This window comes from Bos mutus, chromosome 26 (assembly GCF_027580195.1).
Source record: "Bos mutus isolate GX-2022 chromosome 26, NWIPB_WYAK_1.1, whole genome shotgun sequence".
Lineage (NCBI taxonomy): Eukaryota > Metazoa > Chordata > Mammalia > Artiodactyla > Bovidae > Bos > Bos mutus.
In genome coordinates, this window is record NC_091642.1 from 45,833,338 (window position 1) to 45,851,754 (window position 18,417).

The following is an 18,417-nucleotide window of genomic DNA, read 5'->3' on the forward strand; positions in this document are numbered from 1 at the left end:
TGCATTTGGTGTTAATCAGACCCTTATAAATGCAGGTGAGATTACACATTTTCATTGTGTTCTTTTCCTTGTCTCATTAGTTATCCCTAATTTCCATGATTGTTAACATAACATTGATATGTTCAGGAGGTGCCAGAAGAGATTATGTGTCAAGCCAGAGAAATGACTGCTTCATTTTTCAACTTTTTAACAGAGAGTTCATTTTATAATATTGAAAGATAAATTTTTGCAGTTCAGACTTTTCTATTAATACTTTTTCTTTGAAAAATAGGTTTTTTTGACTATGTCTATCTCTAAGGGGGGAATTTAAGGGATTTCCTTAAGACTCTGAAATTGCTAGTCTTTTCAAGTTTGGGGCTTTTTTTAAGGTGACTTTAGTACCCTCTTACAGAAAAAGCCTATTTTAAAAATTTTACAGATTTCTTGATTATGCTTCTACTTTTTCTATGAGAACTTCAAGGCTTTTTTCCATTTGTCAGATGTATGTTAATTGCTGAAGATAAGCTCACCCAATTTTGTGATTTGCTATCATATGGTATGATAAGGACAAGAACACAAAACAAAAAATCAATATGGCCTTTTAAAAAATATACTCTTTTTTAAAGAACAATATAGAATTTATTGAAGTTACTGTATTATAACAAAGTCAGATCACTCATTAATTTAAATAAAAATACATGATCCCCATCCTACAAAGAGATAATTCTAACTTGAAGGTGAATCTCAGCAACTGAACAGCAGTAGCAACAGCAGTCAATAAGTATCTCCTTGGAAACTATGTACCTAATATCATATTATACTAAAGATAAGGTTGCTGACCTCACAGAATATATGAGTCATTAGTAATCAGTCAATAGCCTAGTGATTGTCATAAAATATTGAGGAATACTGGAAACTAACAAATGTCTATGCACATTGTTTATCTTGCCCTTCTGAGAGACTTGGAGAACTAGATGAGATTAGTTGGGAAAAGGGGTCTCATTTTGCCCAGAAAATCTTCAGAATCCAACATAGTTCTGGGCTAATCAGAGACTAAAGAAACTGTATAAGAAGTAGGTTTGGAAGTCAGGCAGTCTTATTTTAAAATTAGCATATTTTAGTCAAAAGTATGCAATTCATGATTAGCAGTCGGTTAGGAATTCCTGTAACGTCGTCTGATGCCTAATGACCACTAACATCCTATTTACTACTATGATGATTCCTCAATAAGAGGTAGAAGGCATATAGACATTTGACGGCTATAAAATAAATTGTAATCCAATGCCTATGATCTCTAAAAGTAAATCTTTTCTTCTTAAATATAAGAACTCACTGAATCAAATGAATGCTAATTAAAACAAATGTGGTATACATAAAACTCAGGTAAGATACCTCTTACAAGGGCTCCCCTTGTGGCTCAGCTGTTAAATAACCCACCTGCAATGCAGGAGACCCCAATTCGATTCCTGGGTTGGGAAGATCCCCTGGAGAAGGAAATGGCAACCCACTCCAGTATTCTTGCCTGGAAAATTCTATGGATAAAGGGGAATGGTGGGCTATAGTCCAAAGAGTCGGACATGACTGAGTGACTTCACTTTCACTTTCACCTGAAATTTACACAGTATCTTAGGTTCAATTAGAAAAAAAAAAAAAATTCAACTAGCAACAAACAAAATTTCTCTATGGGCTTCGTTTGTGGCTCAGCTGGTAAAGAATCTGCCTGCAATGTGGGAGATCTGGTTTGACCCCTGGGTTGGGAAGATCCCCTGGAGAAGGGAAACGCTACCCACTCCAGTATTCTGGCCTGGAGAATTCCATGGCCTTCATAGTCCATGGGGTCGCAAAGAGTCAGACATGATTAAGCAATTTTCATTCATTCACTCAAGATACCTCTAATTACATAGGAAATTTATAGAAGGATTGATTATTTAAAGAGAAGACTCATTTTTCCAGTAGCGCCACTGAAGAATGACATCTTCCTGAACCTGGGTCATCTTCTCCAATGAATACTGGTTACAACCAACCAATTTCCATTATGGTTTGAAAGGCTGCTACAAACAACTGAAATTCCTCCTTGAATAGGGAGCAACTCCTATTATGCTATTAATAGATTCCTTTGCCCTGGTGTCCTGTGGGTTTATTTCAATATGATCTCTGCAGATTCAAATTATAGCTCAGATTCACATTAGCTAACATTTCAGTAATCATATCAATTTCTTTTTCACCAACAGATTTCTTAATTTTATCAATATAGTTAGCTTCTTTGTGACTAAACACTTTGTCGGCTCTATTTTGCAAAACAATTTTTGTCTTTCTTCAGTACCAGCTGTGCCCCAGACCTTTAAGCCATTAGCTCTAACAGTTTGGCATGCTGTTACTCCAATTCCTCCACTAGCCCCATGAACCAGAACACTTTCTCTAGCTTGCACATGGGCACTGAGGAGCAGAGCTCAAAAAAGCAGCAAAATACGGGATACCAATGGCAGCTCCTTGTTTAAAACTCATTTTTCTGGCAGTTTGTAAACAGTGTAATCTCATGCCAGAGCATAATCTGCAGAGTCCTCAGAGATCATGCTGGTAGTGAACATTCTGTCACCTTTCTATGAGCAAATCAAACAAAGATCTTGGTGGTAAGGAACTAGAAATCAGTCTGGGATACCATCAGGTCTAACCCTGGCACATCTCCACCCCGTCTCGGTGGTAGAACCAGGAGGGACAAGTAAGGCGCCTGCGTCGGTAAGGGACACACTAAGTCCAACCAGGGAAGGAAAGCTTCAGTGGAAATTCTGTCTACACCCCCATCTAGAATGGGGGTGGGGGGGACGCTTCCGGTGGAAAGAAGCCATGGCTTTGGATGCCGCTTTTTCTCTCTCTTATAGATGGGAGCTAGCAGTTCCAAAACCATTCCTTTAAAATGTATTTTAAAAAACAGCTGGGGCAAGTTTGATCCCCAGAGTTTAAAAAGGCATACCTGATCTTCTTCTGTGATACTGAATGACCACAGAATCCTTTGGAAGATGGGGAATGCTGGCCAGTTGAAGTCTCTCAATTACGATATTGTTTTACAACTAGACTGGTTCCATAGAAAACAAGAGAAATGGGTAGAAGTGATAAATGTGTTGCTCTTTTTCTCTCTGCAAGACACATGCCAGGCTTGTGTCCTAAGGATGCAGATTTGGGTGTAAAATCTTCAGTTGCCTCCTGTTCTTTTACTTTGTCCCTGTATCAGGGGCTCTCAACTGAACAGGCTGAGAATCAGGGCACCCTTTCAGGAGGGGTTGCCTCAATCTCGGTAAAAATTCACACAGCACCAATTGTGGTCAATACTATTGAGAGGATCCAAAAAATACATAGAAGCCTTTACGGGACTAACTTTACCTTATGAGCTTACTTGGAGAGATACAATGTATGTCTTGGGACAGACACTGATTCCTGACTCAAAAACTTGAGCTTTGGGGGAGGCTACTACCTTCAGAGATGAATGGTTTGAGTGTGAGACAAGGGGAAAGAGCGAACACGAAATAGCCCTTCTTCCTGCTGGGAGCCAAACGGTTCCCATAACAGAGCCACTTTGCTGGATGTATTCTTGCAGGACTCAAGTGAGCACGTGCTAAGACTTTATATTAAGTTGGCTGACATAGAAGAGGGAGAGAAGGAAACTCCTGATAAACTCCTTGTATAGACTACAGGAGGCTCTCCACAAGTTTACTGACATTGATCTCAAAATTACAGAGGGAGAAATGATCTTAAAAGATAGATTTCTCTCTTAGTCAACTCCAGATATCTGCCATAAGTTACAAAAACAGGCATATGGACCAAATCAGTCTTTAGATAATCTGTTGAAACTGGCTCAGATGGTATATTATGGTAGAGAATATGAGGAGGAAAATAATAGGAAAAAAGAACCAGGAAAAAGACTGAAGCCCCAACAATGGCTGATAGACATGCTCTGAAACAGCCTGAGAAAAATGCCCAGAGGAACCCAGGTGAAAAGGGATGGATTTGTTATTTCTGTGGAAAGGAGGGGCATCTCAAGTGGGATTGCCCTCAGGCATCTAAGCGACCCCCAGCTCCAGGTCCAGTCTGCAAGGGATCTTACTGGAGAAGAGACTGTCCTCTGAGGTGTAGGTCCCAGGGGTCAGACTCTCAAGACAATCAGGACTGAAGGTGCCCAGGGGTCCCCACACAAGCTCCTGTCCTAATCACACCCGAGGAACCCCAGGTATTAATAACTGTGGAGGGCTAGTCAATTTCTTTTGAACACTGGGGCAAATTTCTCCCTGTTTGCTAAAGCCCCTGGTCTGCTTTCCTCCCTATCCACTATCATAATGGGACTGTCTGGATGAGCCAAAGATTATTATGTCAGTCATCATTTAAGCTACAACTGGGACTCTGTGCTGTTTTCTCATGAGTTTCTAATCATGCCAGAGTCTCCCTCACCCCTTCTGGGGAGGGATATACTGAACAAGGTCCAGGCCTCTATTTTTATGAATACGGAACCTACTTTTTCATGGAACAAACTGTAAATCCTAGAATGTGGACTGATGAAAAACTTTGGGTCGAGCACAAAATGCTGTTCCTATCTTTATCAAGCTCAATGACCCTCACCTATTTTCACTTCAAAAGCAGTATCCACTAAAGCCAGAGGTTAATGAATGGGCAAAATCTTACTGTACTGACTTCTCATGATGTAAGTGAGATCTTAAACTCTATAAAGTTCAGAGCAACGATGTTCCACATTTAAAGCTACTGTACCTCGATGGGTGTCAAAAGCTCTAAGAATAGAATATCACTTACACTGTTCCTAGAGATCCCAATCTTCAGAAAAAGTTGTAAAGGCTGATGGCATTATTAAAAGACACCTGTGTAAGCTAACTCAGGAAACACAAGACAGCTGGTTTACATTCTACCCATAGCTTTAATGAGGGCTCAAACTGCCCCTAAGAAGAAGGGACTGTCTCTCTGACAGACTGTTTTTGTGCACAGATATTGTCATAGATCCTGAAGCCTTAAAATTAAGTATGTGACTCAGCTTTTAGCTTTTCAACGGACATTACCAGGAGATTAACTCCTGAACCAGCCTTTGAGTCAAACAAGCTGGTGTTTGAGCCAGGAAATGAGATGGGCCTGAGAATCTATGTGGGCTTACTTCTGCTGATTCCAAAAGTCCTGAGTCTGCCATTTGACCCTCAAGACAATGCCTTCCTGTCCTGGGCTTTTTCCTATGCTTCATTCCACAATTGGTCTAATTGCTAGGTCTAAGGAGCACTCCCCTCCTCATCAATTGAAAGCTTCCCATGGTAGGTTTCCCCACTTTAAGGAAAGGACTTTCTTCAACTCTGTGATGACATCTAACAATCCTAAGATGGACTGATGTAACTATGGACATAATGTGGCTTTTAATTTTGGTTTTAACTTGGTTTAATGACTATTTCTCCTTACATCTGTAACTGTTTAATGGGGTTTGTTCTAACCGTCTGAAAGCTTTAAGTTACAAATGGTTGTCCAGGCTCCTACGAGTGCCATAACCTCCTCTAACTATTACTTGGATCAAAGACCCTCTGAGGGTGAGGAGAATATGTTGTCTCAACAATTTAGGGACCACACCTCTCAACGGGAAGTAGTTATGGAGCAAAATCGACACCCCTTACCCTTGGCAACACAATTCTCCTAAAAGAAAAGGAGGAAATGAGAGAGTCAATTCCTAGACAGGTTGATAAGAAGTCCAGTATCCCCAAGGAGGAGAAGGGAATCTGGGGCTCTCGAAGCAGAGATATGGGTCTGGAATTCTCAAGGAGGAGGAAAGGACAAACATCTCTTTTTTCTCTACATTCCTTAGTCTTAGTCACATAAAATGTTTTTTTTTTTTTTTTTTTCTTTAAGCCTGGAACTGATGATTACACAACAAACAACTCAGTTTAAACTCTGTACTAGGGATTATATAACAACAATGTACCCTGCTTGAGGACAGTTTCTCCTTCCTGAAAGTGAAGTGCTCAGTCGTGTCCGACTTTGCGACACCATGGGCTGTAGCCTACCAGGCTCCTCCATCCATGGAATTTTCCAGGCGAGAGTACTAGAATGGGTTGCCATTTCCTTCTCTAGGATATCTTACTGACCCAGGGATCAAACCCAGGTCTCCTGCATTGCAGGCAGATGCTTTACCTTCTGAACCAGCAGGGAAGCCTGGTGAAAACCTTCTGGCTAATTCTGTTATCTTAAAATCTAAATTATGGGAGTGGTTTTAGTAAGATCTTTACAACCTTGAGACATTCTTTTGATTTATTGTAATAACTAATTAAAGTATATAACTCCCTTGCTAACACTAGCAAGGGGGGCATTCTCCATCCCCTTCTGATGTCTATATCGGTCCCATTTCTTACTTTAATAAAACTCTGCTACACAAAAGCTCTTGAGTGATCAAGCTTGGTCCCTGGTCCCAAAGGTAAATCTTCTTTGAAGATCATGAATTCAACATAGTTCACCAAGCTATCATCAGCAAGGCTTTTGCCTGTGCTCATGTGTCTTGCAAGGGCTTAGCTGTCTGTTTCTGGCCTGTAAATATGATTACACAATTTTAAGGTCCAAATTTTATCTCTCTGTCTTACAGTTTTGAATTTTGAAACCAAGAACCGGATAATCTCATATTATTTTTCAAACCAACTTGCATTGTCTTCACTAATCCTATCTTTGAGATCCAACCTACCATGTTTGATTACTGGCATTCCTCAAAGCCACCGATAACATGGTGTCCCATCTTCCCAAAATAAGCGTTCCTGTTAAATATCATTAAAAAACCTACATGGCTTTGTTTCACTAAGAATTAAAGTTAGGTAATTCCTTATTATTAACTATAACTAACAGATCAGATCAGTCGCTCAGTCGTGTCCAACTCTTTGTGACCCCATGAATCGCAGCATGCCAGGCCTCCCTGTCCATCACCAACTCCCGGAGTTCACTCAGACTCATGTCCATCGAGTCAGTGATGCCATCCAGCCATCTCATCCTCTGTCATCCCCTTCTCCTCCTGCCCCTAATCCCTCCCAACATCAGAGTCTTTTCCAATGAGTCAACTCTTCGCAGGAGGTGGCCAAAGTACTGGAGGTTCAGCTTTAGCATCATTCCTTCCAAAGAAATCCCAGGGCTGATCTCCTTCAGAATGGACTGGTTGGATCTCCTTGCAGTCCAAGGCACTCTCAAGAGTCTTCTCCAACACCACAGTTTAAAAGCATCAATTCTTCTGTGCTCAGCCTTCTTCACAGTGAGAAAAATATAAGCTCCTCCAGTTTGGCCAGAATTATTTTGTATCTTACAAGAAAAATAGCTTGAATTACCAGAAAGATGAATAACTTTGTCCTTTTTTGCTTTTATGAATTTAGAGTTTTTAAAACATTTAAAACTTTATTTTTCAAATTATATCTCTAGATAGAATCAGAATTGAGATCAAGAAATAGAGCATTATCAGCCCCTCATTCCCCTACGTCCTACCTCCCAGCCAAAAATAATAACTGTTCTGATTAGTTTTTCCTATTTTTGGAGATTATATAAATGGACTTAAATAAATTGTGTGTGTGTGTGGTTGTTTTTGGATGAATTCATTTGCTCACATGTATTAATGTATGTACTGTTGCTGGACACTGAAATATTTTGCAGATTTTTGATATTGAAAATAATTAACATATCTATAAATAGTGGATTTTTTTTTTAACATATCTCTTATGAACATCTGTATACAGTTTTACTGGGCAAAACCTTAGGAGGTGAAATAATTAATAGAGGATATATTTATGTTCACACATAGTGAAGTGAAGTGAAGTTAGTCACTCAGTCTTGTCTGACTCTGACCCCATGGACTGTAGCATGTCAGGCTCCTCTATCCATGGAATTCTCCAGGCAAGAATACTGGAGTGGGTGGCCATTTACCTCTCCAGGTGGTCGTCCAAACCCAGGGTTCGAACCTGTGTCTCCTGTGGCTCCTGCATTGCAGGTGAATTCTTAACCATTTGAGCCACCAGGGTAGATGATGTCAAACCATTTTCCAAAATACTGTATTAACTTATATATCATCAGCAATATTTGAGAATTCTAGATGTTTTGAAATTTGGTTTTGTCTTTTTTATTTTAGCTATCCTGATGAGCAAGTGGTGATTTCATACTGTTTATTCTATAATTCCCTAATGGTTAATAAAATCGGATGCCTCTTTATACACTTTTTGCTGATTTTTGTCTTTATGCAGTGTCTATTCCAGTCTGATTCCTATCTTTTTTGTCTTGAGCTCTTTGTTTTGCTTTCACTCATCCATTTGATATTGACTTGTAGCCGGAGATCCAACCAGTCCATTCCGAAGGAGATCAGCCCTGGGATTTCTTTGGAAGGAATCATGCTAAAGCTGAAACTCCAGTACTTTGGCCACCTCCTGTGAAGAGTTAACTCATTGGAAAACTCTGATGCTGGGAGGGATTGGGGGCAGGAGGAGAAGGGGACGACAGAGGATGAGATGGCTGGATGGCATCACTGACTCAATGGAAGTGAGTCTGAGTGAACTCCAGGAGTTGGTGATGGACAGGGAGGCCTGGCGTGCTGTGAATCATGGGGTCGCAAAGAGTCAGACACGACTGAACTGAACTGAACTGAATTCTCAGATATACAGTGATTTATATACTAACCAATGTAAACTATATTCTCTTTATGTACATAGTCTTGCTCCAGGCCTGCTGGTTTGCATTAATGTAAATTCATCAGAATTATTAGGGAGAGTCATCCATTCTTTGTGACTTATTTGAAAATAAATTTTCTTCATAATATATTTTATGGAGATCTAGTACTTTACCCTTCTTATCGGCAGTACTAATAGGTAATTCAAAATTAAAGTGTATTAGAGTGGTATGAATAAAAACATTTTTTAAAGCTAATTTTTTGCTAGGATTGGTGTTACAGGTCAGCGGTATCAGGTCAGTACAACACAAAATCAAATGGAGGTTTAAAAAATTTCAGGACAATATGACAAAAGTAACACTTATTTGTCTGAATTATCATTGAAATTATATTTTCAATGCAGTCCTCACTTTCAGAAGAATTCTGATTGAGTGTCAGTATTCCTACCAGGTGGTGGAAGATATGGTCCTTGAAACATAATATAGGAATGTATATATAACCATCACTGCTCAACAACATATAAAATTTGCTATGAGAAAATGCAAGCTTGATTCAAAAGATAATATTCTGCACCCATATCTTGGATTGTTAGACATTTAATCATCTGAAATACATTTCTAATGTCACTAAAGTGTGATCAGACTTTAAAATAGATGGGCCATCAACTAATTTAGGAAAGGCAAATGGCCTGGCAATTCACCAAACACACTGATTTTCTTCATATACATGCCTTTTACAACACATAAAAAGACCTCAAACATTTTATTTTAAGAAAATTTCAAATTATGAGAGCTATTTTACTGTACTTTTAAGGACTCAAACTTTTCTCATTCTTAAAACATTTATAACCTGAAAAAAAAAATGCTGCCATTCCTATTTTAAGCAATAAAAAGTCAATTTTTAATTAAGCTAAATTTAAACCAACAAGTGTAAATTGAGTTATTATTATGTGAGTAAGATGATTTTAGATCTCTCTTCTGGACAATAAAAAGACTTATTTTTTTTTAAGAGAAGGGAAAGAGGAAAAGAGGAAAATTTATATATAATTTTTATACAGAATTATTTTATCTGGACAATCCATTTGTGGCTACAAAGATCAATGTGGCCTGTTCATTTATATTACTAGCAGCAAAACTATAATTTTGTACTTGTTCAGACCAAAGGGCACAAATGTTATACATCAGAAACTGGTGATAGTATTTCATTCATATCTTTCAACTTGTACAGGGGGAAAAAGCAGGTTTCCAATGTATAGACTCTTAGAAACAGAGTAGTTAGTTTGGATGTACCCCACAGAATTCCAATATAGACATAAGATCTCTTCTAATTATACATAAGATACAATAATATAAAAATAGTTACAGGGAGAGATGACCAAAAATAAAAGTGAAATAGCTCAAGAAAATCACAGAAAACATTAGCATGCCACATATGATAATGTTTATATTCTAAAATTGCTAATGATAAACCCAACATTCGACTTTGAGACTGTAGCTGATAAATCAACAGGAAAACATTATTAACTGCGGTGTAATCCATTACCATATAACAAAAATACACCAGTTAGGAAAAAATAGAAAAAAATAATTGTCTTGATATTTGGTTTCTCCAGAGCAGTTAAATCAATGAAAAACTATGACAGACACATAATGTTGATACAGATATCACTAAATCTAAGCTCCAATTTTGGCAAGAAGGGGAATTACCAGAGAAATGGTATGTTATGTCACTCTCAGGACTGTAATCAAGACCAAGAGAGTTTAATTAAAACATATCTTTCCTATCTGAAAATAAATAATGCATTCAAGTATTACACAGAAAGCCTTAATTAAACATGTTAAAAAGCATATATACATGTAAAAATAAATACAATTTCAAACAATTTAAGACATTAAGCACAATATTCCTATAATGTCATTAAGTTTATGAGAAAGCATGATACCTACTTAGATAAAATTTGAATTCTAGGAGAGAAAACAAGCACATAGATATAGGATAACAATATAATGTCTAAATTATATAAACATATAATTATGTATATTAATATATATATAAATTCAGCTATAGGGTTATATACCAAGAAGGCAATGAGCTTTTAGGCACCTATGTGCCTTTGCTCAAGGGTCAAACCATAGAAGGTTAGAAGGTATGGTAATCATGAAGGAAACCAGTGGTTAGTAAGATCTCCTGAGAAATACCACTCTCTTGAAACAATGAATAGTGTTTGTATAATGCTGGGTTTTCCAGTGCTGGCAAACGGGAATCCAAATTCTATTTCATGGGACCTTAATTTGGACTGGTACTTGTTTACATCTCTATTATAGAGAGCAACTAGGGATAAAATTGTCATAAAATATTCGATCAGCTTCGCAATCTATAAATGTTTCTTTGGGTTTCAGAATTAAGTAATCTAGACTATTTGACCTTTAAAATGTAATTCTCAAATATAACAATTCTCTTAAGATGCTTGGCTATTTTTTTCCCCCTGTGCCATTGTTTTCCTAAGGTAAATAACATACAAAGCATCGAAATCAGTTAAACACGTTTAAGGGCACCTAGTACTAAAGGCGATGGCACCCCACGCCAGTACTCTTGCCTGGAAAATCCCATGGATGGAGGAGCCTGGTGGGCTGCAGTCCACGGGGTCGCGAAGAGTTGGACATGACTGAGCGACTTCACTTTTCACTTTCATGCATTGGAGAAGGAAATGGCAACCCACTCCAGTGTTCTTGCCTGGAGAATCCCAGGGACAGGGGAGCCTGGTGGGCTGCCGTCTATGGGGTCGCACAGAGTCGGACACAACTGAAGCGACTTAGCAGCAGCAGCAGCAGCAGTACTAAAGAAGAATTTGCATAAGAGAAGACAACCATGGCCCTAAGTGATAAAGTGCAATGTTCTATAGTGTTAAGGGCAGACCTGGGACTGAATCCAGGTGATCTGAGTCCAGTTCAAGTACTTCTACCCAGAAAGTGTCAAAGTACTATCTCTAGGCCAGACTAGCTTCACTAGCTGCACATGTTGGGCAGGTTACATATTATGTCTGTGGCTCCATAGTCTTATCTGTGAATTGAAAAGAATAATATATATATATATGTTTGTGATTTGGGGCAAGAGAAAAAGCCATAAATTGCCTCAGTGCCAAACAGATTAGTGAATTAAAAATTTTAGTGCCACTGTCTTGCTTTTATGATCTGTAGTATTTTTTTTTCCCCAAAACTGTTTACATATAAAATTTTATTTTTAAATCCTACCTTTTAAAAATCTAAAAACCCTCTAATTATCGTGCGGTCTCCACGCTGTTCTGACTGAACTGTGCCCAGGGGCATCTTCCAAGGGCTTCCTGCCATGACCTACGTGTTCCTGTGACCAGTTCCAGGAGTGCAACACCCCCTTCTGTGACTGGAAGTGAACATTTCACCTTTTGCAGACATAGAGAGTGCATGGAATTTTTCCCTGCCCCCCCGAAAGGAGAAAATTCAATTTCTAAAATGGGATGAAGATGAGCACTCTGAGCCACAGCCTTTCCAGTCTCTCTCCTAACGTGGATTCTGCTTCTCGAGGGGGATGGGGAAACTTAATATGATTGCACTAAATAAACTACTTTGAATAGAGGCCAAATTAATCTTGGAAAAGTGATGATAATCTTCAGGTACTCGGTGAAATCTTATTCTTTTCCAAAACCTAAAAGCTAGAGCGAGCTGGGGAACCCCAAGGCCGGGAGATGGCAGCGCTGGGATCGACCCTTTTCTCCAGGGTTCACCATGCAGGCAACATTACCCTGTCTCTCAGAAGACACCTGCCTTATGCAAGGGGAAACCTGTGAAAGCTGCACTCAGACAGAGGAGTGTTTTCTTACATAATTTGCAATTTCAGGAATTTAATTTATAGGCAGATCTTTCAACACAGTCAACTTACATGCACAGCAATATGAAAGGCACACTTGGAAGGTGGTAAATACGCCGCATGCGGACTGGTGGCTTCATAAGAGCAGCTTTTAACTCAGACTGACTTTTTATGAAATCAGAATTTCGACGTAACCGGGTTTGGGATGGAGACAGTCTGCATCAGCTTTTTGTATTAACAAAGTTACTGACTCTGTGTGTGTCTCCGGGTAACTTTGCTTGAGTAAACAGCAAAGCCATATTCTAAATCCACTGTTGAATGCCTGTCCCAGTCCAGATTGTCTGTCTGCTCTTACTTTTGTACCATATTGCTCTTTAAAATCTTGGTTTGGTACAATTCATAATTCACCAAAACTTCTTCATATAATTAAAAAAACCACACTAAATTAGTTTAAAATGAAGCAATTTATATCTTTATGCAAAAACATATGTCTGTCTTTGCAAAGGACTGTAAGCAGATTACAATAAATCCTTTACTTTAATCAAAAAAAAAAAAAAAGAAAAGAAAAGAATAATAGTAGCTACCTCATGAGATTTCTGAGGGGAATACCTGAGTTAATTTCTGACAACTGTCTAGAGTGCTTAGCATAGGGTAAGCATGGGGTAATGGTTTATTGTTAGTACCATTTTTGACATAAGCCAGTAAAATATGCTACACAGGGGTAATACACATGAAACCCTCATGGGTGTGCTGGAATTGTTTTCTGTCATATCCCGATAAGCAGGCAGAGGCCTAGGGACCAAGATCCCTCAGAGACCCTTATTTTGTCTAGAAGCAGATTATATTGCTCTCTGCATTGCTGATCTTGCATATGTCTATACCTTTTGCCATTAAGGAAATCTGCATTCTCTAATCATGGCTGTGGGCTTCCCTGGTGGCTCAGTGGTAAAGAATCTGCCTACCAATGCAGGAGAGATGGGGGTTCAATCCCTGGGTTGTGAGGATGCCCTGGAGAAGGAACTGGTGGATCAGAATTTTGGGGGGCCTTTTTAAATATCAGATCAGATCAGATCAGATCAGTCGCTCAGTTGTATTCGACTCTTTGCCACCCCATGAATCGCAGCACGCCAGGCCTCCCTGTCCATCATCAACTCCTGAAGTTCACTCAGACTCATGTCCATTGAGTCACTGATGCCATCCAGCCATCTCAACCTCTGTTGTCCCCTTCTCCTCCTGCCCCCAATCCCTTCCAGCATCAGAGTCTTTTCCAATGAGTCAACTCTTCGCATGAGGTGGCCAAAGTACTGGAGGTTCAGCTTTAGCATCATTCCTTCCAAAGAAATCCCAGGGCTGATCTCCTTCAGAATGGACTGGTTGGATCTCCTTGCAGTCCAAGGGACTCTCAAGAGTCTTCTCCAACACCACAGTTCAAAAGCATCAATTCTTCAGCGTTCAGCTTTCTTCACAGTCCAACTCTCTCATCCATACATGACCACAGGAAAAGCCATAGCCTTGACTAGATGGACCTTTGTTGGCAAAGTAATGTCTCTGCTTTTGAATATGCTATCTAGGTTGGTCATAACTTTCCTTCCAAGGAGTAAGTGTCTTTCAATTTCATGGCTGCAATCACCATCTGCAGTGATTTGGGAGCCCAAAACAATAAAGTCTGACACTGTTTCCACTGTTTCCCCATCTATTTCCCATGAAGTGATGGGACCAGATGCCATGATCTTCGTTTTCTGAATGTTGAGCTTTAAGACAACTTTTTCACTGTCCACTTTCACTTTCATTAAGAGGCTTTTGAGTTCCTCTTCACTTTCTGCCATAAGGGTGGTATCATCTGCATATCTGAGGTTATTGATATTTCTCCTGGCAATCTTGATTCCAGCTTATGTTTCTTCCAGTCCAGCGTTTCTCATGATGTACTCTGCATGTAAGTTAAATAAACAGGGTGACAATATACAGCCTTGACAAACTCCTTTTCCTATTTGGAACCAGTCTGTTGTTCCATGTCCAGTTTTAACTGTTGCTTCCTGACCTACATACAAAAGAGGCAGATCAGGTGGTCTGGTATTCCCATCTCTTTCAGAACTTTTCCACAGTTTATTGTGATCCACACAGTCAAAGGCTTTGGCATAGTCAATAAAGCAGAAATAGATGTTTTTCTAGAACTCTCTTGCTTTTTCCATGATCCAGCAGATGTTGGCAATTTGATCTCTGGTTCCTCTGCCTTTTCTAAAACTAGCTTGAACATCAGGAAGTTCATGGTTCACATATTGCTGAAGCCTGGCTTGGAGAATTTTGAGCATTACTTTACTAGCATGTGAGATGAGTGCAATTGTGCGGTAGTTTGAGCATTCTAAGATAGATTCTGACACGATCTCTTTGAAGACTGAGAAAGGATGGTATAGACCCACAGTGAGCATCCTGCCAAACGGTTGTAGCTGATATTGATGATCACTGATGATGTGTGAGGAATGAAATATTTTTAAAAACCACAGTTTATAGCCAAGAAAAATGAATATACTAACACATATTTTTTATAAATTTATATTTGAGATTTACATTTAGATCAACATAAGAAGAATGGATAGCAATGAAGGGTAGTAGCTTTGAAAATAAAAGCTTTCATATTCTATTACTATTGGTGATGCACCCTGCCCCAGCTTTAAGATTTTCTTTTACTGTGATAAAATATACATCACATAAAATTAATGATTTTAAGCATTTTTTAGTGTAAAATTCAATAACATTAAGTACATTTACGTTGTTCTGCTACCATCACCACTACTCATGTCTAGAACTTTTTCATCATCCTGAATTGAATCTCTGTAATCACTAAACAATAAGTCTCTAGTATCCCCTTCTCATAAATCCTGGAAACCACCACTCTATTTTCCTTTTTTATGAACTCCAGGAGCCTGCTGCTGCTGCTGCTGCTAAGTCGCTTCACTTGTGTCCAACTCCGTGCAACCCCAGAGATGGCAGCCCACCAGGCTCCCCTGTCCCTGGGATTCTCCAAGCAAGAACACTGGAGTGGGTTGCCATTTCCTTCTCCAATGCATGAAAGTGAAAAGTGAAAACGAAGTTGCTCAGTCGTGTCCGACTCCTAGTGATCCCCCCTGGTAGGCTGACTGCAGCCTACCAGGCTCCTCCGTCCATGGGATTTGCCAGACAAGAGTACTGGAGTGGGTTGCCATTGCCTTCTCCTCCAGGAGCCTAATACAAGTGAAATTATATAGTATCTTTTCTTCTGTTTTGGGCTTATTTCACTTAACATCTTTAAGATGTAGCATATGCTATAATTCCTTCTTTTTTAAGCCAGATAATTTTCCAACATACCACATTTTGTTTATACACTTAACCATTAATGGGTATATAGATTGTTTCCACCTTTAAGCTATTGTGAATAATGCTGCTATGAACACTGATGTACAAATTCCTGTTTGAGTTCCTGCTTTCAATTTTCTTGGGTATGTGGGGTGATACATTTAATGCACATTAATTCTTATATTAAAGACTGAAGACCCATGGGCAGAGGAGTGTGATGGATTACAGTCCATGGGATTGCAAGAGTCGAACATGACTGTGAGACTCACACTTTAAGTCCCACAGTGGATACTGAATTTGCTTTCAGTGATTATTCCTTCTTTCCTTATTTGGGATATGACAGTTTATTTTGCATCTAAAACACTTAGCAAATATGTGAAGTTGGAATAGTTTTGAACTGTCAGAGGATTTCAAATTCTGGTCTTTTTTCAGTCTGGTGCTTCTGGCTTAATGTTAAAATCAGTAAGAGAGGATATTGCACCATGTTGCATGTTCATATCTTCAACACGCTTTGCAAAATCAGAGTTTTTACGGTACTCCATTTAAAGTTGTGGTGCTATTTTTAATACAGTTGTTAAAACTCACCAGTGTAAATATCAGGAACTTTGTTTCTTATATTCCTTATATCAGAGTCATTCCCTGTATATTGATTTATGCAAATATATCACAGACATTGTCTCCGATGTGTACTGCAAGTTTGTAGAAATGCAAAATGTTTTCAAGAACTGATAGAAAGACATCAGAAAACAGTCTACAAAAGGATTCAATAAAACCAATTTGTGTTAAAAAATTAAAAAAAAAAATAAAGACTGAAGAGAAAAAAATACAATTTTATTTCCTTCTCCTTCTCCGTCTCTTTGAAATTAAAATTGGTGTGATCAATGAAAATCAATTCGGTAGAATGAGTTGTGATAGAGATACCATCATTAAACTATAGTAAATGTAGCAGATAGTCCATAATTGATTCTTTTGCTCTGTTTCCTTTGACATAATCCAAGAGTTACTTTAACATGTTGTGAACATTTGAATTATTGAGCCAGAATCCAAATGTCTACATGTGTCCATAAATAAAAGACTTAATAATTACTTGTTTTTTTGTTCTGGTTTATTAGAATGTTAACTTTATAAGGGCAGAGGGACAGTCTGTTTTTCTTGCCTCTGTACTTCCAGCACACACCAGGTACACGATGTATATTTTCTAAAAAGAACTTTAAATAATTTGTCTGTAAGCAAATAAGATATGCCATTTCAGAGCACACATATATCTACATATACAACTTTCTTTCTTATATCACTTATATTTGATAATTAATTTCAATAATGTTCTCTCTGTGTTGCCTTTCTCTTAACATATTTTTAGTAATGCTTTTAATCCTTTGTCCATATTTGAAATTAGTAAGTATAGCTTTAGACTTGATATTTCAGTCATATTTTTTTAGTCAATCCATAATATGGTTCCTCTTTCTCTTCCTGTACATAATACAATTTTTAAAATTTATTATTTATCTTTATCCATTTAATGAGCAACTAAAACAAATTAAGTTGCATGTATGGTACATAAATCTAACATTATCAAATATTAGACAATAAGTGGTAAAAAGTATTTTTCACAATCATAGGCTACTTCCCTATATTTTTAAATCATCTTTCTGCCAAGATCAGGGCTTGGCTGGCCCTGATCCAGGGTTATTTCTAGTAACATTTTTCTGCTGCTCTAAGTATGAATTGAAAACTGCTCAACTTACTTTCATTCCAATTAAATTTGGAAAGGAGAAACTTCCAGTGTTCAAGGCTAAAGGCAGCATCTGCAAATGTTTCACCACTGAAGATTTATTACCTTCATCACTTCCTAAGGTCCTGTCCTCCTAACACTGTTTCACTAACACACCCTGTACTTTGTTTCTTCTGGGTTTGGCTTTGTGTTTCTTCGGCTTAAACTATCCTACTCATTTGTTTCACTTTGAGAAAGTCCAATGACTCTGTATTTGTGTGTGTTCAGTCATGTCCAACTTTGTGTGACCCAATAGACTCTAGCCCACCAGGCTCCTCTGTCAACGGGATTTTCCAGGCAAAAATACTGGAATGGTTCATCATTTCCTTCTCTAAAATGTACCCTTGTCCCTAGCCTGAATAATCCACTGATCAATTGAAAAAAGGAATGTCCTACAGAATTCTTGGTAGTCCTAAAGAAACAATCAATCACATCCCTGTTTACATCATCAAAAGATGTCCATGAGTTCTCTCTATTTCTTCTCTCATGACCCAGATATTTATTCCTATGTAACTATTCACACACCCTAATGTGACTCGATTTCTCATTTCACCTTTGCCACCACCAACATTTTACCAGGATTCCATGGAACGATTGTCCATCATCATCAATATTCTCTAAGTATTCAACTTCCTTCTCCATATTACTATTACTTTTTGATTCCTGCCACCCTGTCCATCTCCTCTACATAAGATACTGCTTTCCAAGACTGTCTCAAAAAGTAACTCCCATTCTGGACATAACACAATGTCTAGAGGTAGATAAGTGGCAGGTAGCCTTCTGTCTCTGAATCATTGCTTTTAGAACTTTATTTCATCTGCCATCTTCTGAAGTAAAT

General features: G+C 38.4%; 1 protein-coding gene and 1 pseudogene across 1 annotated transcript in view; both read right to left on the reverse strand.

Annotated features, from left to right (window-relative positions):
- PCDH15 (protocadherin related 15) overlaps positions 1–18,417 on the reverse strand; it is a 1,047,422-nt gene that overhangs the window by 92,699 nt on the left and 936,306 nt on the right. The window lies entirely within an intron of this gene.
- On the reverse strand, positions 1,904–2,884 carry LOC106700576 (quinone oxidoreductase-like; annotated as a pseudogene).